At 41.4% G+C, this 25,432-nt stretch overlaps 1 protein-coding gene across 2 annotated transcripts in view; it reads left to right on the forward strand.

Annotated features, from left to right (window-relative positions):
• The first annotated feature begins 1,340 nt into the window (after positions 1-1,340).
• The window catches only part of LOC124005254 (growth factor receptor-bound protein 10-like), an 89,694-nt gene continuing 65,602 nt past the window's right edge, over positions 1,341-25,432 (forward strand). For both annotated transcript variants that reach the window (XM_046314343.1, XM_046314344.1), the window contains exon 1: positions 1,341-1,466. The gene's annotated coding sequence lies outside the window, so the exon portion shown is untranslated. The remainder of the gene's footprint in view (positions 1,467-25,432) is intronic.

A 25,432-nucleotide genomic window follows, 5' to 3' on the forward strand; every position in this document is an offset into this window, starting at 1 on the left:
GCTGTGTATGGAAGTGTCTATTTTTGCAGCTGCGTGCTATGTCTGCAGACAGGACTTTTCAGCATGTCTCTCTCCCCTTCCCCCCTTCACACACACACGCACTACATGTTAATGTTTTGAAATGTATGTCAATTGTAAAGTATTTTATCAATAAAGTATGTTTCGTTATGTGTCGTATCCCAGTAAGACTAGCTGTCGCCATTGGCATCGGCTAATGGGGATCTTAATAACTCAAATAAAATCTCTCTCAATTCAAGGGGCTTTATTGACATGGGAAACATATGTCTATATTGCCAAAGTAAGTGAAATAGATAATACACAAAAGTGAAGTAAAAATACAAATGCTCTCTCTCTCTCACTCTCGCTTTCTCTTTCTCTCTCTCTCTCAATGGTCTTTAACATTGCCAAAGCAAGTGAAGTAGATAATATACAAAAGTGAAATAAACAATACAAATTATCAGTAAACATTACACTCACCGAAGTTCCAAAAGAATAAAGACATTACATATATATACACTGTGGTAACGATGTGCAAATGGTTAAAGTACATAAGAGAAAATAAATAAACATAAATATAGGTTGTATTTACACTGGTGTTTGTTCTTTACTGGCTGCCCTTTTCTTGTGGCAACAGGTCACAAATCTTGCTGCTGTGATGGCACACTGGTATTACCCCAGTAGATATGGGAGTTTATCAAAATCAGGTTTGTTTTCAAATTCTTTGTGGATCTGTGTAATCTGAGGGAAATATGTGTCTCTAATGTGGTCATGAGGTTAGGAAGTGCAGCTCAGTTCCACCTCATTTTGTGGGCAGTGTGCACATAGCCTGTCTTCTCTTGAAAGCCAGGCCTCTCTACGGCGGCCTTTCTCAATAGCAAGGCTATTGACAAACTCACTGAGTCTGTACATAGTCAAAGCTTTCCTTACGTCTGGGTCAGTCACAGTGGTCAGGTATTCTGCCACTGTGTACTCTCTGTTAATCTGTACTTTAAAAAAAAACTGCACTGTTGGTTACTGGTTCATAAGTAAGCATTTCTCTGTACCGTCTACACCTGTTGTATTCGGCGCATGTTAATTTTTTCCAATGTGTTAATTCTATTCAATGTGTCAAGTAATTATATTTTTGTTTTCTCATGATTTGTTTGTGTTTGTGAACAGAGCCCCAGGACAAGCTCTCTCTCTCTCTCTGTTCAGTTGATGAGTCTACTGAATTTTCCTCTCGAATTCAGAGACATGAGGCGATGTGGGCGGAGTCAGCCGAGAGGGGAGGGAGGAGTTGTTTCGTGTGTGTTGAGGAGTCAGCTGAGAAATAAACTGCTAGCTGCTTGTCCTCATTGGGAATGTTGACCACTGGAGCGTCTTGAGCAAGAAAAGCAAAGCTGTTGCGCTAGCAACAGTCTTCCCCTCCCAAGTGCAAGGCTGTCTGATTGCTCTTGTTTGATTTGCTACAGAGGCCTGTCAATAAGGTGAGTGTATTATTCCAATATCAAGGGAGTCTTGTGTTATTTGATATATGGTGTAATTGTATGCATCTTTCTTGACTTTCTAGGGCACAGCAAGCAAAGTTTAGTGTAGCTAGCTGGCTAGTGCCTCTGGATGTAAACTGCTGTCGGTGAGACTGGAACACAGCGCAGCGTGGCTAGTAGCGTGAGGCTCTGTCTTTCACGAAAGTGTGAGGAGGGTTTGGATGTGGATAGCTGTTAGAACTTGTTTTGCAAATTAATGTAATTTGTTGTCCAAAACATAGGTTAACATTGTTAATCACAAATGTGACAGTTACTAAATAACCTGAGCTTAATATAGCCACATGTCTACCCAGTGCTATCGGGACTGCATGAAGGCAGATAAACTGTGTTCGTGTAGGGACAAGGTTGAAAGAATTATGATCTCCTGTATTGGGGCAACTAAAGCTTACTAAACTACTATAGTTGGGTAGTTAAAAGTACCAATCCAGAGGGGTATCAATAAGTTATCCAGCTAACTTTGATTAAAACGAAACTAACTTGATTTTCTGGTTCATTAAGAGATGTTTTTGGTTGCTGAGTCAATTAGACCATGCCCATTTCAAGCGTATCTTTAAAAAAAATATATATATATATATTTCAAAAATATTTAGCCAATTAAGTTAGCTGGCTCATTGATCCTGTTTTGTAGTATACCCCTCCGATAGGCCTCAATATATAAACAAGATTTTGTGTGTCGTCTCGGCTTTCTGACTGTATACTGTGCTGGCTTGTTTACAGATATTGCATAGCTGCTTACTATCCAACTACCAACCAGGCGCAGGCCCTGCCTGTCCTATACGTTCTACCATTTTCACCGGTCCGGTTAGTCTTATCCCATGGCTTCATTTGCTTTGGGGGTGGGGTGAAAGGCGTTTTTCCAGGCAGCTAGCTACTCGTGTACAGAACCTTGGATGGTGGTTGGCTTCTTTACAGCCCCTTTCTATACAGTATACTTATAGTAGGCTTATTCAGAGGCTAAGTATTTCAAATCTAACTGGATGGGACATCAGGGATGGATTTTTGGCAGGGATGTTATAAAATAAAACGCATGTTATGCTGTAGATGTGATATGTGATCATATTAGTAATCCAAAACAACATATTTGTTTGACTTAATGCTGATTCAGCAGAATTACCCAGCAGTGTACTACTGTACAGCTCAACTAAGAACTGTAGTTGGTGAGAACCATAATAATATATCGATTAATCATAATGGCATAGTACGTTTTTGGGAACAATCCCTATCCCCTTCCACTAAACTACATTTTTATTATACCTTTAAAATGCCATTACTAATGTAGGCCTACTATGTAACATGTTCATACAACATTCTTACTACTTGTGTAATTACAGCATCACTACACTGGTATAACAGCAACTTAATAGAAATTGTTACTAATATAAAGTGTTACCAACTCGTTTTAAATTCACACCCTCTGCTACAATCTAGCTATTTCAAGTCTGTGTTCTGTAAGCGACTGACATGATGGGGCATGAGTTTAGGAGGCCGAAGACAGACAGCTAGCTCAGAGCTGCTGAGCTCACATATTTTACATATGCAACCTGTCTTGCCATGGCGGTTCATGTCTCTTCTCTGGAAGAGTCTGACTAACAAATGGCTTTGTTGTATCATATCCTATTGGCATTTAATTTGTTCTACCAATCTATTCCATTCATCATACAAGCCGTTCATTCAGTGAATGTAGGCAGGCCTATTAGCTTGTTGGTTTAGTTTATTATCGGGATGGAACGTGAAAGGGATAGGCCAACTTCACTCAAATGACAAATTCCCTTTTTGAGAGCTGTCCAAACTTTCAATCTGAAGAGGCCTTGCAGACATATAAATTGTACTTCCACATACATTTGATATTATGATTATGTTCTCTGTCATAGTGGTGATCTCTCTCACCCAGGCCCTAGCATTCCATTAGGCCTTGCGCCAGTCGTATAACACTCGCTATTCAGTGCCAATACCCCCTTATTGATGGCTGGTCATGGCACTTTTTCCTGAAGTCTGGGATGCAGAGTCAGAGTTTTGGCCTAAATCAAGGACACCAAATACTAGGTTATGTCCTATTATTGCCCAAATTATTTCTCTCATCAGTTATGAGCACATTTGATGTTGACACACCTCCTGTATTCTGTCTTAATAAATTAGAGTAACTCATTTCAAACAGAATTTTGGTCTGTGGGTGTGGCGGTAGGTGCTGTTTGGAAACAGGTAGCTGAATCATGAAAAAGACTGGACATTATAGGCTAGGCCTGCTTCTCTTGTGTAGATAGGTGTCAATGGTTGTACAAAGCAATAAAACACTTCCGAAGAACCCCAAGGCTTGTAGATGAAAAAAGTTGTAATGCCTTTATTAGATTACTTGGTAGCAGGACAAGATGAAAAAGCTTTGCAGGCAGCTAGAGAAGCCTTAGTTTGTCTGTGTCACTTACCTTTCATTTAAATGTAATCATTTTTTTTATCTAGCTACCTCAGTTATAGCTAAGTAATTACATTCTGCTTACTAAAGTAGTCTGTAATTGATTTACAGAAGGGCAACTTAATATATTTTAGCTTACTGGTCCTATAAATACTTGCCATCATCCACCCATGATTACCCAGAAGGCAGAATGATGCAATGATTGTCTAACCAACCAACCACAGCACGGTGGATTCAATTTCTCAATGTCTGGAGCTGGTCCAAATATGTTTGAAACCTGAGAAGCAGGAATGCTGTATTTTCTAAAGCAGGTAACTGAACACCCCTGCTAGTTTGTTTGTGTGCAGGAAGAACAGAGAGAGTGGTGCAGAATGATGGCGATGTTCCAGAAAATGTCACTCAGCCTCTACGAGCTGGAATCTGTGCTGTAAAATCTAAAACAAACCAGGGTTAGTGGGCTTGGCGAGATGTATTCATGAAAACAAAAGGGTTTTGAGTGACATTCTTCCCCGGCGAAACTTCAGAACAATAGAGGCATGTTGTGCTCTTGAATTTTATCGCTGTGCCTGGACATCATTAGTATTTTCTTCTCAGAGTTTAATGGTTCATTTGGATTTATCTGTACATCGTTTCTCATATTATCAGTACATATTTCACCAGACCTATAAGTGATTTAGCAGACGCTCTTATCCAGAGCGACTTGAGCACTTGGAGAACTCTATTTCAATGATTTATAACATACAGTATGTAGGGCCCTATAAAACATGGGTTGCGGACAATGCGAATGGAATCACAGAATCCAGATATTAAAACGGAATTCAACAATATACGTTTTTTGTTGAACTTCGTAGGAAATCAACTAAATGTATTTAACCAATTGGAAAATGCATTAATTTGCTCAAGTCAATCATAAGACATGAACAAAATGCATACGTAGCATTTTATTCTAAAATAAAAACAACATGTGCATTTTCCCACCAGAGATGGGCTTCCATCAAATTGAACTGTTAGCTGGCAGATACAGTGTGGGTAGGTAGGTTAGAAGGACATTTAGGGCATAATATCATTTTGTATTTGCCTGAACAGGCAGTTAACCCACTGTTCCTAGGCCGTCATTGAAAATAAGAATTTGTTCTTAACTGACTTGCCTAGTTAAATAAAGGTCAAATAAAAAAATAAAAACGGCAACCAAGCATCAAGCTCATCAGCCTAATAAACGGCATGCTTTCCCCAAGTCATAGTGGGAGGACCACATAACACGTAGAATGTATGCACACATGACTGTAAGTCGCTTTGGATAAAAGCGTCTGCTAAATGGCATATATTATTATTATTATATCATCACGTGACTCCAAGTTTTCATCGATATGATGGTTATTATAGCAATAAAGACGTTTCCACCACCATTTCTCGCATAATACATTTTACCGACACAAAAAGTTCCCATATTGTCTAGTGTATTTTGCTTTGTCAACATTTTGAAAGTTTAACAACAAATGTGTTTTTTTCCATCAGGTCTGTTTATCCAACATGTACTCTACTTGCATAAAAAAGGTTGGATAGAAACCTGGTTAGTGACTTGTACTTTGCTGCAACTTTCTGGAATGGCACAGGAATGCCCCTGTCTGTGTGTGTGTGCGATATGTCCATTTGTCTAGTCTACACTTTGTGTAACTGTTAGCAATAATGCTAATGATAGTCAGTAGATGGAAAGGCTTTCCCAAAAACCTTATCAGTTAAATGTTAACTACAAAGCCTACACCCACCTGGCAGAAAGATATCATGATTATTTGCATCAATCCAGCTGCCATTTCTTTTTGCAAACTGCTTTGTTTTGTAAAATCAAAATCACACGAGCGCAACAGAAACACCGCTAACCAAACAATGGTCTCTGTCTGGTGTGCATTTGAATTAAAGGGTAACTACACACAATAATATACATTTCTTAGACTTTTCCCAGACCTCCAAAGTGGTCTCCTGATGTGATGTAGCCCTTTACACTCATTCCGTATACAGGTTGAAAATGTCAGATTTGGGCTCTGATGAACACCTACATTTGAACGCAGTGGCTGTACAGTAACAAGCTATACATGATCTCAATGGTTTGCTGCAAACTGTTCACTTTCAATTGCTACCATGGATATGCATATGCTTTTCATATTTCTTCTGGAACAAACATTTCAATTTAGCCATATCCATGTAGGTCAATTCCCATGAGTGTCAAGGGTTTAGCATTGTTGTGGACTTAGAACATCCTTTTTTTGTGGTGATTTTGAGAGGGAAAACCTTTTTGTTGTTGTTGGAAAAACCGAAACCTGGAAAAACAAAACTGAGAAGTTTTAATTTGGGGGGAAAACTAAATGCAATTGGGCACAGAATACACCAGATGTTATAAGGCCCTACTATCATAGGGATAGGGGGTTTCTGGTCAAATGAAGTTTGTCTAGGGGGGTTTGTGTTGAAAATGACTAAGACCATAGATACAGGAAGCCTATTCCTCCTTTTCTCTTCTAGCCTCATGAAGCCTAAATTCCCCATTGTTATACCATGTTTATTACATAACTCAATGTAGACTATTCAATGTTAGTTAGAAACTCTCATATGTCCAGATGATCAGTCTGATCCATTGTACCGGAGCCTAAATAATCATTTATTCTATTTACACTTCTTGATCTTATTTAAACTTTTTTGAATAATACGTCCCTTAGATGAAAGCTTGAGTTCTTAGTTGAATAAAAACTAAAATAGCCTAGCCATAGCCCACCCTGGCAGCAGGCTCGTGCACAAACATAACATCTCCCTCCCGTCCAAGCCATTCATTATGCACATTGCATAAGGTCATTTCTCCCAGCCGGCCCAATGAAATCCTCATCCAATTAGCGATTGTCCATGTCTCCCAAAGCCTTTCTCAGACTTCTGCTGTTCAAGCCCTCCACGATGACATCAGGCTCTCTCTTATAACCTTCTTTACGCTGCTGGCCCGAAATAATGAAGCTGCCATTTAATGAAGATTCAACATGTGAAACAAGCACATCTACTGAGGTGTGACAACAATCTGAACCATCCACTGATAAAATAGTCAGCCATGACAGAGACGGCAGTGTTCATTTGGAACTCAGTCCAGTAAATTAAAACCTGTGCTGTACTACAGACAGTCAGAAGAAACTTATTGGAGAAGTAGGTACTTATTTATGCTCTTCAGTCTTTTCATATGCATTCATTTGCTTATTACTTCAAATTACTACATTCTTCAACTATGCTCAATTGCTTGTATTGTCTATGGATTACTGTGTAATTGCTATTGGATTACTGTGTATTGTGCAATTTTACAGATTTAAAGGGATGATTTACTCCTCTCAGGACCCTTATCTTATCAAGTTGTGGAATCTGGCTGGATTTTCTTATCTAGTCTACCATGCACAACAAATGAAATGTTGCAAAAATACTTGCATTCCAGTAGTTATCATCCCTTCAAGACACGTCTCTCAGCAAACTGCAAACTGTTTTCTTAGTTCATTTGAGTGCTTCTACCTTAAAAACAGGCTACATTGTCACCTTACTGTAGAGAGGCAGGCAGTCCCAAACCAAAATCTTCCTTAAATGATGAATTTTGCATGACGGTGCGCCTTCCAGCGACATTGGACTACTCTGTTCTGGCTTGACTTCAGATTTCTAAATGGTGTTCCATGTACAGCTTGAAATACTGCTGGAAAATACAAGGCTACATCTCTTCTTCAGTTGTTTGCGCCTAAACCTCTTGTCATTTGCCCTGATCAATGTGGACATGGTGATGTAGGTTAGTGATAAGACAGATGCCCAGGAACCCTGAAGAACAGCATCTTGTATGCTGTCTGGCGCTTCCTACCATTGCAGCCGTCTCCTCAACCCTGAGTCTGTGCATGTGAGTGTCAGTTGGATGTTACATATGGCATTTAGGTGTGAGAATGAAACAATGGGGTCTTGGGAGGGAGGAGGTATGTTCAGTTGAGATTCACACGCTGCCCTTGCAACCGTCACTGCTTGGAGGCGGGACATTTTTTAAAACTGTGTGAGCTCTTGTTGGCGTTTGGATGGGTCATAATGTGGCCCTTAATAGGGCTGGCACAATTGCCATGTAATAGTGTAACTGACGATTATGGACGAAGACCTTCACGAAAATAAAATAAACGTCATAACCGTTTAAATTATTATTATTATTGCAGTGCATTCGGATTACAGTGCATTTGGAAATAATTCAGTATTCAGATCCCTTGACTTTGAATAAAAAATGTAAATAACACATTTTATTTAAGTATTCAGACCCTTTACTCAGTACTTTGTTGAAGCACCTTTGGCAGCGATTACAGCCTCTGGTCTTCTTGGGTATGACGCTACAAGCTTGGCACACCTGCCTTTGGGGAATTTCTCCCATTCTTCTCTGCAGATACTCTCATGCTCTGTCAGGTTGGATGGGTAGTGTCGCTGCACAGCTATTTTCAGGTCTCTCCAGGGATGTCTGATCGGGTTCAAGTCTAGGCTCGGGCTGGGCCACTCAAGGACATTGAGACTTGCGGTTGTTGTCCTGTTGGAAGGTGAACCTTTGCCCCAGTCTGTGGTCCTGAGCGCTCTGGAGCAGGTTTTCATGAAGAATCTCTCTGTACTTTGCTCCATTCGTCTTTCCTTCGATCCTGACTAGTCTACCAGTCCCTGCCGCAGAAAAACATCCCCACAGCATGATGCTGCCACAACCATTCTTCACCATAGGGATGGTGCCAGGTTTCTTTCAGACGTGATGCTTGGCATTCAGGCCAAAGAGTTCAGTCTTGGTTTCATCAGACCAGAGAATCTTGTTCCTCATGGTCTGAGTCATTTAGGTGCTTTTTGGAAAACTCAAAGTGGGCTGTCATGTGCCTTTTACTGAGGAGTGTCAACTGTCTACCATCTGGAAGCTACTCCCTTCCCCACAGAGAAACTCTGGAGCTCTTTCAGAGTGACTATTGGGTTCTTGGTCACCTCCCTGACCAAGGCCCATCTCTTCCAATAGCTTAGTTTGGCCGGGCTGCCAGCTTGGTGGTTCCAAAATGATGGAGGCCACTGTGTTCTTGGGGATCTTCAATGCTGCCGACATTTTTTGGTGTCCTTCCCCAGTTCTGTGCCTCGACACAATCCTGTCTCGGAGCTCTGCGGACAGTTCCTTTGACCTCATGGCTTGGATTTCGCTCTGACATGCACAGTTAACTGTGGGACTTAATATAGACCGGTGTGTGTCTTTCCATGTCCAATCAATTGATTCTACCACAGGTGGACTCCAAGTTGTAGAAACATCTCAAGGATGATCAAGGGAAACAGGATGCACCTGAGCTCAATTTCGAGTCTCATAGTAAAGTATCTGAATACTTATGTAAATAAGGTAACTGTTTTTTATTTGTAATAAATTTGCAAAAATGCCTCAACCTTTTTTCCCTTTGCCCTTCAAATAAAATAAAATCAAAAGTTATTTGTCACTTGCGCTGAATACAACATGTGTAGACCTTACCGTGAAATGCTTACTTACAAGTTCTTAACCAACAGTGCAGTTTAAGAAAGAGTTAAGAAAATATTTACCAAATAAACTAAAGTAAAAATAAATAAAAAGTAACACAATAAAATAACAATAACAAGGCTATATACAGGGGTACCAGTACTGAGTCGATGTGCAGGGGTACAGGCTAGTCGAGGTAATGTGTACATGTAGGTAGGGGTGAAGTGACTATGCATATATAAATAACAGTGAGTGGCAGCAGTGTACAAAACAAATGGGGGGGGGGTTAAGGAGCCTTTTGGTCTTAGACTTGGTGCTCCGGTACCACTTGCCGTGCGGTAGCAGAGAAGGCAGTCTATGACTTGGGTGACTGGAGTCTCTGACAATTTTTGGGGTTTTCCTCTGACACCGCCTGGTATATAGGTCCTGGATGACAGGAAGTTTGGCCCCAGTGGTGTATTGGGCTATACGCACTACCCACTGTAGTGCCTTGCCGAGATGCCGAGCAGTTGCCATACCAGGCGGGGATGCATCCGGTCGGGATGCTCTCGGTGGTGTAGCTGTAGAACTTTTTGAAGATCTGGGACCCATGCCAAGTCTTTTCAGTCTCCTGAGGGGGAAAATGTGTTGTCAAGCCCTCTTAATGACTGTCTTGGTGTGTTTGGATCATGATAGTTCGTTAGTGATGTAGACACGAACGAACATGAAACTCTCGACCCGCTCCACTACAGCCATGTTGATGTTAGTGGGGGCCTGTTCGGCCCGCCTTTTCTTGTGGTCCACGATCAGCTCCTTTGTCTTGCTCACATTAAGGGAGAGGTTGTTGTCCTGGCACCACCCTGCCAGGTCTCTGACCTCCTCCCTATAGGCTGTTTCATCGTTGTAGGTGACCACTGTTGAGTCGTCAGCAAACTTAATGATTGTGTTGGAGTCGTGTTTGGCCACGCAGTCTTGGGTGAACAGGGAGTATGGGAAGGGGACTAAGTACACACCCCTGAGGGGCTCCGGCCGCAGTCCCAGCTCCCCTCCCCAGATCCAGCATCTCCAGCTTAGTCCCATCCCCAGCCCAACCCCTCAAGCCCCAGATTCCCTGTAGCTTCAGCCCAGCTCCCCTCCCAGGCAGCTCAGTTCCCCAGCCCCAGCTCTCTTCCAGCCCAGCTCCAGCTCCCGTTTCCCTCATAGCCCAAGCAGCTTAGCTCCACAGCTGAACAGGCCAGAGCTGCACATTCCAATGCCCCGGGCCGCACACTGCCCGAGGGCCTTCTTTCATCACCACTCTTTGGCCTACAAATCAGTGCATACCATTCAGGGCATTGCTCTTTTTTTATCCAATAGCCTATGTGGAAAGAATTTGCTCCCAGCATTCCAGAGGACTGCAGTGAGCTTCATCCAGCGATCATGTGGTGTGGTATGGAGGGGATGATCTGCAAGCAGGCAGGCGGTGTGGCAGGTAGGCAGTGTGGCAGGCAGTGTAGCAGGCTGGCAGTGTGGCAGGCAGTGTAGTAGGTTGGTATGCAGACAGTAATGCAGGCAGGCAACGTAACAGCCTGCAAGACCGGGTTTCACCTGCTCAGGTGGAAGCTGGCCTACTTATGCTCTTTAAGGCACAATCTGAGATATGTCCTGCTGTTCAATCAATGGGCTGAAATACAGATTGTGGCTTTAAGGTGGCCAGAATGCAGGGTCACGTAGTTTACTATTTGTTCAACATACAGTGAAGCTTTTTGTTTTCTTTGGAGAAACAATGCCACTAGAAGATTGTCACACTCTTGAGGATTACCACCCAGCATGTGGCTTTCAATGCATAGTAGTATTAATCCTTTGTCCTTTGATGGACCTTGAGGACACCATTATTCTTTGCATTTGAGAACCAAGCCCTATCAGTGGTTGTGCTTGATCTGTTTTTCAAGACAGAAGTACAGAGTTAGGTTATTTCATATCAATGTTTCTTTAAAAAAAGAAGACATGAATGCAATTCAACTTCAATTGATCTTCAGTTTGATCATAGTCACACTATTTTTGTCCAAATACTTAGACTGTAAGAGACACCTGTGAGGTGTTTGTGTTTTTTCTATTTCAAGTTTACACATCTAGGCCTAAATGCCCATTTCAAAGTTTTCTCCAACGTCCACAGGCCTACCTCACAGATCTCAGGCGGTATGCATAGTGCTGTAAACATACTGGGTAGTAATGACTAGACTGACTTGTGTACGATTCTGCTGCACAGGTTGCTGTTATGATTCTGGATAGCCAGAACTATAAATAGCCCTACTATTTTGAAGTGTGCCCCAATTTGGAAGGGAGGGGAATGTATAGCCCTGTGAATGCTATGCAGTTGGGCAGTGTGAGGAGAGGAGGGAACACAAGCAGGTCCCAGAGAACCCAACCCACCAACTCCATTTACAAGGAAATATTTGGCAGCCTGAGCTATAAGAAGTTTATAGATTTCTGCTTTACTTCAATTATTTGGCCCAGAAAGATGAGGTTAAAAGTTGAGTGTTTCCCACCCACAATGTATATAATGGAAAGTGGGCCTATTCAAGAGAATGTGTTAGCAGTTTTCTACTTCCATGAAGTTTAGGCGCTTGTTTAGGACCATATATATATATTACATTCAATTTGCTCAAGTATCTATTTTAAACTGTTCTGTTTACCCTATGTTAAGTTTAGCCTTATGTTATGCATATAATTAGGGTGTTTGTAGTTGATGGAGGCCTTTGTACTTATTTTTTACCTCGATGTTTGAGGCCTATAGGCTATTTGATACCAGTGTAGGTCTTAATGAAATGATATGGTGTTCCATTCCTTCATTCAGTCCGTGTTAATGGAAGCAATGATGTTGACGACACTGTTTGTAAATCCGTGCTCGATTAAGACGCTTGTTAACCAAGAGAGATTCCATCCTGCATGGAATCACAGCCACTGACTGACCAATCAGTTAGTGTGACGGCTCCTTAACGCCCATCTCTGGTCCCAGCCTGGGCCTTAAAACCAGCAGTGACATGCAAAAGAGGAGATCTCTTCTCTTCAGGGAAATGTTGGTTCAGTTTCAATTAGGCTTTACTTTAAATAGCCAGCGCTCATGGTGATCCCAAGCCTGGGCTTTGCCTCTGTTCTGGTGCGAATCACTGCAGGATATTAAAGCTTTCCCCTCACGGTGTAAGCACACATGAAGTTCTTACTGTATTGTACCAGGCAATGCAAGCCATCCCAACACCGTATGACTGTCAATGTGTGGTTGAAATCTAGAACGTAAAGAATCAGCACACATGAACTTGTTACTGTACCGTAATGACCAAGCAAAGCAAGCCATCCCAGAGCCTGCCACAGTAGGACTACTGCATAGTTCCAATTAGAGGTCGACCAATTACCGATTTAAATCGGCCAATTTTATATATATATATTTTTTGTAATAATGACAATTACAACAATACTGAATGTACTTAATATAATACATCAATAAAAAATAAATAATGAAACATGTTCAATTTGGTTTAAATAATGCAAAAACAAAGTGTTGGAGAAGAAAGTAAAAGTGCAATATGTGCCATGTAAAAAAGCTAACGTTTAAGTTCTTTGCTCAGAACATATGAAAGCTGGTGGTTCCTTTTAACATGAGTCTTCAATATTCCCAGGTGAGAAGTTTTAGGTTGTAGTTATTATAGGACCTTTGACTATTGGATGTTCTTATAGGCACTATAGTATTGCCAGCCTAATCTCGGGAGTTGATAGGCTTGAACAGCGCAATGCTTGAAGCACAGCGAAGAGCTGCTGGCAAATGCAGGAAAGTGGTTTTTGAATGAATGCTTACGAGCCTGCTGCTGCCTACCACCGCTCAGTCAGACTGCTCTATCAAATATCAAATCATAGACTTAATTATAATATAATAACACACAGAAATATGAGCCTTAGGTCATTAATATGGTCAAATCTGGAAACTATCATTTTGAAAACAAAGCATTTATTCTTTCAGTGAAATACGGAACCGTATATCGTATTTTATCTAACGGGTGGCATCCCAAAGTGTAAATATTGCTTTTACATTGCAGAACCTTCAATGTTATGTCATAATTATGTACAATTCTGCCAAATTAATTACGGTCTTTGTTAGGAAGAAATGGTCTTCACACAGTTCGCAATGAGCCAGGCGGCCCAAACTGCTGCATATACCCTGACTCTGCTTGCACAGAACGCAAGAGAAGTGACACAATTTTCCTAGTTAAAAGAAATTCCTGTTAGCAGGCAATATTAACTAAATATGCAGGTTAAAAAATATTTAGTTGTGTATTGATTTTAAGAAAGGCATGGATGTTTATGGTTAGGTACGCATTGGTGCAACAAAAGTGCTTTTTTCGCGAATGCGTCATCCGTTTGGCGAAGTAGGCTGTGATTCGATGATAAATTAACAGGCACCACATCGATTATATGCAACGCAGGACAAGCTGGATAAACTAGTAATATCAAAACTATGTGTAGTTAACTAGTGATTATGTTAAGATTGATTGTTTTTTTACAAGATATGTTTAATGCTAGCTAGCAACTAGTCAGCCTGCCACGCAGTCTCCTCGTGGAGTGCAATGTAATCGGCCATAATCGGCGTCCAAAAACGACGATTACCAATTGTTATGAAAACGAAATCGGCCCTAATTAATCGGCCATTCCGATTAATCGATTGACCTCTAGTTCCAATATAGCACATGAAGAATGAATCCCAATGAAATGCATGTAGTCAGCTATCATCATAACATCAAGGACCAAGTACAGTTGAGTAGTTATGTTGTTGATAGGTGCCCCTTTTCCACCGCATGTTGAGATGACATTGTCACAACATAGTTGTACCGTCACGTACAGTATAGACCTACCGTTGTTCTCTAGCTCAGTGTGACTAGACAGGCAAAGACAACAGAACAAGTTAACTGCAAGAGAAACATGAGCATAGCCCGAGGAATAGACCTCAAACCTCTGACTGCACCCCTCCCTCCCACCTGGCATGGAGAAATGTTGACTTGAAATCCCACAAGCAGACAGAGGAAATGTGTCTTGTTGAATAAGAGCCCAGTGGAGAAGGAGAACCCCTTACTTTAATAGTTAAGGCTAAATGTTAGCATGCTCTCTCTCTCTCCGCTCTCACACGGCTGTAATAATTAAGCCTAGCTGTGATGAAGATGTCCATTGTTAAGGCTCGGTTTGAAGTTACATTCTTCGTTCACGCAAGCTTGAGCAACAATCTCTCTAATTAGTACAGACGCGTACAGTACCAGTGGCACACGGTGCTCTAAAGTCCCCAGCCTTTCTAGTTGATCTATGCTTTGGGGCTAATTGCTCCGTTAAGGTCACAGTTAATCATATTTCACTTTTCTGTTCAAGTGGAATGAGTGAAATCACACACACACACACACACACACACACACACACACACACACACACACACACACACACACACACACACACACACACACACACACACACACACACACACACACACACACACACACACACACACACACACACACACACACACACACACACACACACACACACACACACACACACACAGAATGACTTTGATTCTGAAAAGGAATGATTAAACATAGGTATAAGTTTTTTGTCAATTTGTCCAATTATGGCAAGTAACCCCCAAGGCACTTGTCATAGGAGCACACTAGAATGTTCTGATTTTATTAATGGAGGTAAGCCCTTCCAGCCATATCTCACAGCAAATACTGTTTATCACACATAGTGTGCCTCTCCTCTTAGACCAGCTTTATGATGAGGGCTTTACTGTTAAGTGTCATAGGCGAAGGGCAAGAGATCAATGTTTCTTCTGTTCTCAAGATCAGTCGTACAGTACAGTATGAATTATAAATCCGTGGGGCTACACACACAGACCGGGACTGAGACACACATAGCAGTTCAAAGTGCGGTGCGTACACACAGAGCACACACACAGAGGACACACACCCACACACTAATTACAAGTGAGCCCTTTCAGTGGTTCTATTGATCCAAGTGCCAAGCTCTTTATTGTAGATAAACTCATGAGTGGATCATTATTTGCATGTTAAAAACTTTGTTCATGCTGTGCTTTCTCAACAAATTGGAAACTAAGACAGTTGCTCAGAACTTTTAATGTAATTTATGTCCAATCAGCTTTTTGTATTTTGTGGATAATTCATATTTTGTTATCAGGTTTGGCGGACTGTAATGCTGAAATTACACAGTTATTTAATTCTGAGGAACCTGGAGGAACTGTTGTAAACTCTAAATCATTGTTTGGGATACAACAATATTTTAATTTAAATGTTTGCCTAGTGGAAGTTTGCTTTGACTATGGCGATGATGTATATCCAAGAAATCTCTGCTACCTCACCCTACTAAGCCTGTTTCTCTAAGGTTTTCTATGCAAGTCAGAACCCGAGGAGAAGATTTTGCTACGTTCGTTTGTCAATCTCAGAGAGAGGCAGCATGAGGAAAAAAGCTCATGGAATCTGCCCATTACTTTTCTGTTGAAACTAGTGGCAGGGGCCTCTGCGACCCAGTGGAACAGACATCTTTTTCAAGGAACACAAACTGTTCAGTTAGTTCCAGTCAGCATCAAGGCCTGGGCCTGCCTGGCTCTAGTTCTCTATCCGATGAGAGGGGAAGGCAGAACTGGTACTGAATGAAAATGCTGTGCTACTGTATTTCCCCTGCTGATAAATTAACAGCAGATACCTACTAACAAAAGCAGGTCTCTCTCTCTCGTCTCTGACGATGGTCCACCTGATCTATGGCCACCATGACATCCTTCAGGGGGCTTCCTCTAATTTTGTTGTGGAGCAGGAAAGAGTAGGAGTGGTGCTGCTGCTGGCTGTGAAACTTGTGGCCAGCTTTTACTTTCTTATGTAATCAGGATGGGAAATAGCACTGTAACAGTACCAAGCAACCTGAAAATCCTGTTAATTCCTGAAAATAGTCCATTACTACATGGCATGGGACAGTCTAGGCTTACTGCAACTCCAAACACCGATTAATAGCCCGATAGAAGTATTTCTGAAATATCAAAAGGGTCTCACTCAGAGCCATCTACATTGAGTGTACAAAACATTAGGAATAGCTGCTCCTTTCCATGAGAGACTGACTAGGTGAACACTATGATCCCTTATTGATGTCACTTGTTAAATCCACTTCAATCAGTATAGTAAAGTGGTTCCCAAACTGTTTATAGTCCCGTACCCCTTCAAACATTCAACCTCCAGCTGCGTACCCCCTCTAGAACCAGGGTCAGCGCACTCTCAAATGTTGTTTTTTGCCATCATTGTAAGCCTGCCACACAAACAGTATACAATACATTTATTAAACATACGATTGAGTGTGAGTTTTTGTCACAACCCAGCTCTTGGGAAGTGACAAAGAGCTCTTTTATGACCAGGGCACAAATAATAATATAGTAATAATTAGGGATGCGTGATATATCGGTGAACATATCGGATGTCTAGTTTAACGCTGATGTGCAATACCGATGTCAAAGCTGACGCGCACACCTATATCACGTACATGATGTAATGACGCCACGTAAAATGTTGCTCTATACATGCAACACAGCATTCCTTAACTAGCCCACAATGTCTGCTGTGTGGATTGAGTGTCAACAAGTCGAGCAGTCATTTGAAAGAGTAACACATTTCAGCGAGACAACTCAAAGGCGAGATCCATTAAAGCCAAGATAATCAAATTCATTGCCCTTGACAATCAACCGTTCTCCGTCGTGGGTGATGTTGGCTTTCGTCGACTGGTCGAGCACCGGTACACACTATACAGTAGCACTGTCAAAGCTGTAGAAAAAAGATACAGTAGCACTGTCAAAGCTGTAGAAAAAGATACAGTAGCACTGTCAAAGCTGTAGAAAAAAGATACAGTAGCACTGTCAAAGCTGTAGAAAAAGATACAGATAAAGCAGTAGCACTGTCAAAGCTGTTGAAAAAGATACAGTAGCACTGTCAAAGCTGTAGAAAAAGATACAGTAGCACTGTCAAAGCTGTAGAAAAAAGATACAGTAGCACTGTCAAAGCTGTAGAAAAAAGATACAGTAGCACTGTCAAAGCTGTAGAAAAAGATACAGTAGCACTGTCAAAGCTGTAGAAAAAAGATACAGTAGCACTGTCAAAGCTGTAGAAAAAAGATACAGTAGCACTGTCAAAGCTGTAGAAAAAGATACAGTAGCACTGTCAAAGCTGTAGAAAAAGATGTCAGTAGCACTGTCAAAGCTGTAGAAAAACAGATGTCAAAGATGTAGAGTAGCACTGTCAAAGCTGTAGAAAAAGATACAGTAGCACTGTCAAAGCTGTAGAAAAAAGATACAGTAGCACTGTCAAAGCTGTAGAAAAAGATACAGTAGCACTGTCAAAGCTGTAGAAAAAAGATACAGTAGCACTGTCAAAGCTGTAGGAAAAAGATACAGTAGCACTGTCAAAGCTGTAGGAAAAAGATACAGTAGCACTGTCAAAGCTGTAGAAAAAAGATACAGTAGCACTGTCAAAGCTGTAGAAAAAAGATACAGTAGCACTGTCAAAGCTGTAGAAAAAAGATACAGTAGCACTGTCAAAGCTGTAGAAAAAGATACAGTAGCACTGTCAAAGCTGTAGAAAAAAGATACAGTAGCACTGTCAAAGCTGTAGAAAAAGGAAAAAGATACAGTAGCACTGTCAAAGATATAGCACTGAAAAGATACAGTAGCACTGTCAAAGCTGTAGAAAAAAAGATACAGTAGCACTGTCAAAGCAGTAGCACTGTCAAAGAAAAAAAAGATACAGTAGCACTGTCAAAGCGGTAGAAAAAAGATACAGTAGCACTGTCAAAGCTGTAGAAAAAGAGGAAAAAGATACAGTAGCACTGTCAAAGCTGTAGGAAAAAGATACAGTAGCACTGTCAAAGATGTAGAAAAAAGATACAGTAGCACTGTCAAAGCTGTAGAAAAAAGATACAGTAGCACTGTCAAAGCTGTAGGAAAAGATACAGTAGCACTGTCAAAGATATAGAAAAAAGATACAGTAGCACTGTCAAAGCTGTAGAAAAAAGATACAGTAGCACTGTCAAAGATGTAGAAAAAAGATACAGTAGCACTGTCAAAGATGTAGAAAAAAAGATACAGTAGCACTGTCAAAGCTGTAGGAAAAAGATACAGTAGCACTGTCAAAGCTGTAGGAAAAAGATACAGTAGCACTGTCAAAGCTGTAGGAAAAAGATACAGTAGCACTGTCAAAGATGTAGAAAAAAAGATACAGTAGCACTGTCAAAGCTGTAGGAAAAAGATACAGTAGCACTGTCAAAGCTGTAGGAAAAAGATACAGTAGCACTATCAAAGCTGTAGGAAAAAGATACAGTAGCACCGTCAAAGCTGTAGAAAAAATATGTGTTTACATTACTGCGTTGGCAATAAAGCGTCATTTGTTTGACGGCAACTTCTGGGGTAGCAAGCTTTGGCTTGGTATTTAGCTAGCACCAATACAATAATGATTTTCATTCTTCTTAGCAATGATTTAAGGAATCCTTGTATTAGCTAGGTTTCCACTTGTTGTTCACCTATTGAAATTGAACTTCAGTTCATGAAAATAAATAGTATTTGATCACCTACCAACCAGTAAGAATTCCAGCTCTCACAGACCTGTTAGTTTTTCTTTAAGAATCCCTCCTGTTCTCCACTCATTACCTGTATTAACTGCACCTGTTTGAACTCGTTATCTGTATAAAATACACCTGCCCACACACTCAATCAAACAGACTCCAACCTCTCCACAATGGCCAAGACCAGCGAGCTGTGTAAGGACATGGATAAAATTGTAGACCTGCACAAGGCTGGGATGGGTTACAGGACAATAGGCAAGCAGCTTGGTGAGAAGGCAACAGCTGTTGGCGCAATTATTAGAAAATGGAATTAGTTCAAGATGACGGTCAATCACCCTCGGTCTGGGGCTCCATGCAAGATCTCACCTCGTGGGGCATCAATGATCATGAGGAAGGTGAGGGATCAGCCCAGAACTACACGGCAGGACCTGGTCAATGACCTGAAGAGAGCTGGGACCACAGTCTCAAAGAAAACCATCAGTAACACACAACGCCGTCATGGATTAAAATCCAGCAGCGCACACAAGGTCCCCCTGCTCAAGCCAGCACATGTCCAGCCCATCTGAAGTTTGCCAATAACCATCTGGATGATCTAGAGGAGGAATGGGAGAAGGTCATGAGGTCTGATGAGACAAAAATAGAGCTTTTTGGTCTAAACTCCACTCGCCGTGTTTGGAGGAAGAACAAGGATGAGTACAACCCCAAGAACACCATCCCAACCGTGAAGCATGGAGGTGGAAACATCATTCTTTGGGGATGCTTTTCTGCAAAGGGGACATGACGACTGCACCGCATTGAGGGGAGGATGGATGGGGCCATGTATCGCAAGATCTTGGCCAACAACCTGCTTCCCTCAGTAAGAGCATTGAAGATGGGTTGTGGCTGTGTCTTCCAGCATGACAACGACTCGAAACACACAGCCAGGGCAACTAAGGAGTGGCTCCGTAAGAAGCATCTCAAGGTCCTGGAGTGGGCTAGCCAGTCTCCAGACCTGAACCCAATAGAAAATCTTTGGAGGGAACTGAAAGTCCGTATTGCCCAGCGGCAGCCCCGAAACCTGAAGGATCTGGAGACGGTCTGTATGGAGGAGTGGGCCAAAATCCCTGCTGCAGTGTGTGCCAACCTGGTCAAGAACTACAGGAAACATATGTTCTCTGTAATTGCAAACAAAGGTTTCTGTTCCAAATATTAAGTTCTGCTTTTCTGATCTATCAAATACTTATGTCATGCAATAAAATGCAAATGAATTACTTAAAAATCATACAATGTGATTTTCTGGATTTCTGTTTTAGATTCCGTCTCTCACAGTTGAAGTGTATCTATGATAAAAATGACAAACCTCTTGTAAGTAGGCAAACCTGCAAAATCGGCAGTGTATCAAATATTTGTTCTCCCCACTGTACGTAAATGCAAACAAAATTACTTTTTGGTGTTTGTTTGTTTGTGTGTGTGTGTGACCTTTATTTAACAAGTCAGTTAAGAACACATTTTTATTTACATTGACGGCCTACCCCGGCCAAATCCTGACGACGCTGGGCCAATTGTGCGCCGTCCTATGGGACTCCCAATCACGGCCGGATGTGGTACAGCCTGGATTTGAATCAGGGACTCTAGTCACTCCTCTTGCACTGAGATGCAGTTCCTTAGACCGCTGCGTCCATGTGTGTGTCTTAACTATTTAACTATACTAGAATGCTTAGAAGTCCGCTAAAATGTTAAATATCAGATATCGGTGTCGACCAAAAATTTCAAATCTGTGCATCACTAATAATAATCAATAATTTTGCTATTTATTTAGCCATCTTACATATAAAACCATATTTATTCATAAAAAATGTGAATAACTCACCACAGGTTAATCAGAAGGGTGTGCTTGAAAGGATGCACATAACGCTGCAATGTTGGGTTGTATTGGAGAGAGTCTCAGTCTTAAATCATTTTCCACACACAGTCTGTGCCTGTATTTAGTTTTCATGCTTGTGAGGGCCGATAATCCACTCTCACATAGGTACGTGGTTGCAAAGGGCATCAGTGTCTTAACAGCTCGATTTGCCAAAGGAAGAAACTCTGAGCGCAGCCCTTTGCAGAAATCTGGCAGTGGCTTCTGATTAAATAACACAGAACCGCTTGATGCAATTTTGATAAGGCTCTCTTGTTCAGATATCGATAAGTGGACTGGAGGCAGGGCATGAAAGGGATAACGGATCAAGTTGCTTCTGTCGTCCGTTTCGGGAAAGTACTTTTCAGGAAAGTACCCAGCTCACTCAGGTGCTTCACTATATCACGTTTGACATTGTCTGTAACCTTGAGTTCATTTGCACACAAAAAATCATACAGTGATGGAAAGACCTGTGTGTTATCCTTGTTAATGCAGACAGAGAAGAGCTCCAACTTTTTAATCATAGCCTCAATTTTCTGCCGCACATTGAATATACAGTTGAAGTCGGAAGTACATACACCTTAGCCAAATATATTTAAACTCAGTTTTTCACAATTCCAGGTATTTAATCCTTGAAAAAATTCCCTGTTTTAGGTCAGTTAGGATCACCACTTTATTTTAAGAATGTGAAATGTCAGAATAATAGTATAGATAATGATTTATTTCAGCTTTCATCACATTCCCAGTGGGTCAGAAGTTTACATACACTCAATTAGTATTTGGTAGCATTGCCTTTAAATTGTTTAACTTGGGTCAAACGTTTCGGGTAGCCTTCCACAAGCTTCCCACAATAAGTTGGGTGAATTTTGGCCCATTCCTCCTGACAGAGCTGGTATAACTGACTCAGTTTTGTAGGCTTCCTTGCTCGCACACAGTTTTTAAGTTTTGCCCACAAATTTTCTAAAGGATTGAGGTTAGGGCTTTGAGATGGCCACTCCAATACCTTGACTTTGTTGTCCTTAAGCCATTTTGCCACAACGTTGGAAGAATGCTTGGGGTCATTGTCCATTTGGGAGACCTATTTGCAACCAAGATTTAACTTCCTGACTGATGTCTTGAGATATTGCTTCAATATATCCACATAATTTTCTTTCCTCATGATGCCATCTATTTTGTGAAGTGCACCAGTCCCTCCTGCAGCAAAGCACCCCCACAACATGATGCTGCCACCCCAGTGCTTCACAGTTGGGATGGTTTTCTTCGGCTTGCAAGCCTCCCTCTTTTTCCTCCAAACATGACGATGGTCATTATGGCCAAACAGTTCTATTTTTGTTTCATCAGACCAGAGGACATTTCTCCAGAAAGTAGGATCTTTGTCCCCATGTGCAGTTGCAAACCGTAGTCTGTATTTTTTATGGCGGTTATGGAGCAGTGGCTTTTTCCTTGCTGAGCGGCCTTTCAGGTTATTTCGATATAGGGCACATTTTTACTGTGGATATAGATACTTTTGTACCTGTTTCTTCCAGCATATTCACAAGGTCCTTTGCTGTTGTTCTGGGATCGATTTGCACTTTTCGCACCAAATTACATTAATCTCTAAGAGACAGAACGCATCTCCTTCCTGAACGGTATATGATGGCTGTTTTGTCCCATGGTGTTTATACTTGCGTACTATTGTTTGTACAGATGAACGTGGTACCTTCAGGCGTTTGGAAATTGCTCGCAAGGATGAACCAGACTTGTGGAGGTCTACAATTTGTTTTCTGGGGTCTTGGCTGATTTCTTTCGATTTTCCCATGATGTCAAGCAAAGAGGCACTGAGTTTGAAGGTAGGCCTTGAAAGACATCCACAGGTACACCTCCAATTGATTCAAATGATGTAAATTAGCCTATCAATAGCTTCTAAAGCCAAGACATTTTATGGAATTTTCCAAGCTGTTTAAAGGCACAGTCAACTTAGTTTATGTAAACTTCTGACCCACTGGAATTGTGATATACGTAATTATAAGTTAAATAATCTGTCTGTAAACAATTGTTGGAAAAATTACTTGTCATGCACAAAGTAGATATCCTAACTGACTTGCCAAAACTATAGTTTGTTAACAAGAAATTTGTGGAGTGGTTGTTAACGAGTTTTAATGACTCCAACCTAAGTGTATGGAAACTTCCGACTTCAACTGTAGTTGCGGAGAGTCCCTGTAATCGTAGATTCAGATCATTCAGGCGAGAAAAAACATCACCCAGATAGGCCAGTCGTGTGAGAAACTCATCACCATGCAAGAGGTCAGACAAGGGAAAATGATGGCCAGTAAAGAAAACGTTAAGCTCGTCTCTCTATTTAAAAAAGTGTCAATACCCTGCCCCTTGATAACCAGCGCACTTCTGTATGTTGTAAAAACATTACATGATTGCTGCCCATATCAATGCATAATGCAGAAAATACACAAGAGTTCAGGGGCCTTGCTTTAACAAAGTTAACCATTTTCACTCGTGTCCAAATCTTCTTTCAAGTTGTCAGGCATTCCCTTGGCAGCAAGAGACTCTCGGTGGATGCTGCAGTGTACCCAAGTGGCGTTGGGAGCAACTGCTTGAACGCGTGTTACCACTCCACTATGTCGCCCTGTCATGGCTTTTGTGCCATCAGTACAGATACCAACACATCTTGACCAGCAAAGTCCATTTGATGTGACAAAATATCCTCTCATGTCCTGGTTTCCAGTGGTTTGCAGAAGAGGATGTCTTCTTTAATTGACCCCCCATAAACGTAAAGGACATATACCAGTAACTGTGCCAGGCCAGCGACGTCTGTTGACTCCAGCTGTAACGCATATAATTCACTGGCTTGTGTGCGAAGCAGTAATTGTTTCAAAACATCTCCTGCCATGTGCGGCAGGGTAGCCTAGTGGTTAGAGCTTGGACTAGTAATCAAAAGGTTGCAAGTTCAAATTCCCAAGCTGACAAGGTACAAATCTGTCGTTCTGCCCCTGAACAGGCAGTTAACCCAATGTTCCTTGGCTGTCATTGAAAATAAGAATTTGTTCTTAACTGACTTGCCTAGTAAAATAAAGGTAAAATAAAAAAACATTAAAAATGTCACTGATGCTTGAAACAGTGTTGTTTGATGAAGGCATTGTCTGTATAGTTTTTCTGGCCTTTTCCCCCAGCATTGTCCCAGCCATATCCGCGGTAGCAGGAAGAGTTGAGTCCTCCACAATAGTATGGGTGCTTGCCTGTCCTAGCCATTCAGTAACTCACCATATAAGACGCTTCTAGCCCGTCTTATTAATGGTATCTGTTGCTTTTATTCACTTACTACTCGAAAGTCGTCTTTATTCTCGCCCAAAAAACTCCTGTGGCTTATTGTTCAAATTGTCATGTTTCTAAATGTCTGCGCAAGAGTGAAGGTTTCCTGCAAGAGAGTAACGGTTAATGTTATTGGATGTTAATTATTTGACTAGGCTACCTGTATTTGGCATTGTGTTGTTATTTTATTTTTGGCAGTGAAACGAGGCTATTTAGGCGAGAGAGAAAAAACTCACCCAAATATATAGCCCCAATGGAAAATATAAATGTTAGACAGGTTAAAGAAGGATTTTTAAGCCTTGCTTCAATTGAGACATACATTTAACATGTAACAGATTTAAGTGCCTTTGACTGCAATTCTGCTGCGTTTTTCACGCTTAACAGTTTCCTGTGTTTATCAAGAATGGCCCACCACCCAAAGGACATCCGGCCAACTTGCCACAACTGTGGGGACCATTGGAGTCAACATGGGCCAGCATCCCTGTGGAACGCTTTCAACTCATTGTAGTCCATACCCCCCCGACGAATTGAGACTGTTCTTAGGGCAAAAGGGGGTGCAACTCAATATTAGGAAGATGTTCCTAAAGTTTTGTCCTCCCAGTGTATATGTCCAAACTCGTAAAATCTATGGTTCTGGTCTAACTGTACATGTATGAAACCATTTTGTAAGGTAATTGTGGTTTGAGTTGGGGGGGGCTTCCTAAAGGGCATTCAGCTCCATTCAGTGAGAAACTGTGCTAGGCCTAAGCCTGCAGATGACTGTGTCATGTAAATGGCCTGTATTTCAGGGGAAATATTTACAAATGTTCGTATTTGTACATGTAGGCTTTCAATAGGTTAATAGGATACTGCCTTTAATATGTTCAAATATACCAAAGGTCCAACTTGTTGTTGAACTTTCTCCTGTCTTGACCCAGGGATTGGATGAGGCTTTAGCTACATGTCAACACTCACAGGAAGCACCAGCAAAGTATTGGCTGTAGGGCTTTGGAATAACAGCATCATTGTGCCAGATGCTGTTTCTGTTTCTAATACGTTTTAAAATGTGATCTTGTCTGACTGACCAGGATTCTCAGACAGTGGTTGCAACAAAATACTTCATAATCTGATCTGCACCAACTTTGACCTTTTGTATCTGTTTTCATCTGGGTTCTAATGATCAACACCACCAACCAGGCCGAGTGATAAAGGTGGTCAATTGTAGTCTATAAACC

Source organism: Oncorhynchus gorbuscha, linkage group LG19, assembly GCF_021184085.1.
Source record: "Oncorhynchus gorbuscha isolate QuinsamMale2020 ecotype Even-year linkage group LG19, OgorEven_v1.0, whole genome shotgun sequence".
Taxonomy (NCBI): domain Eukaryota; kingdom Metazoa; phylum Chordata; class Actinopteri; order Salmoniformes; family Salmonidae; genus Oncorhynchus; species Oncorhynchus gorbuscha.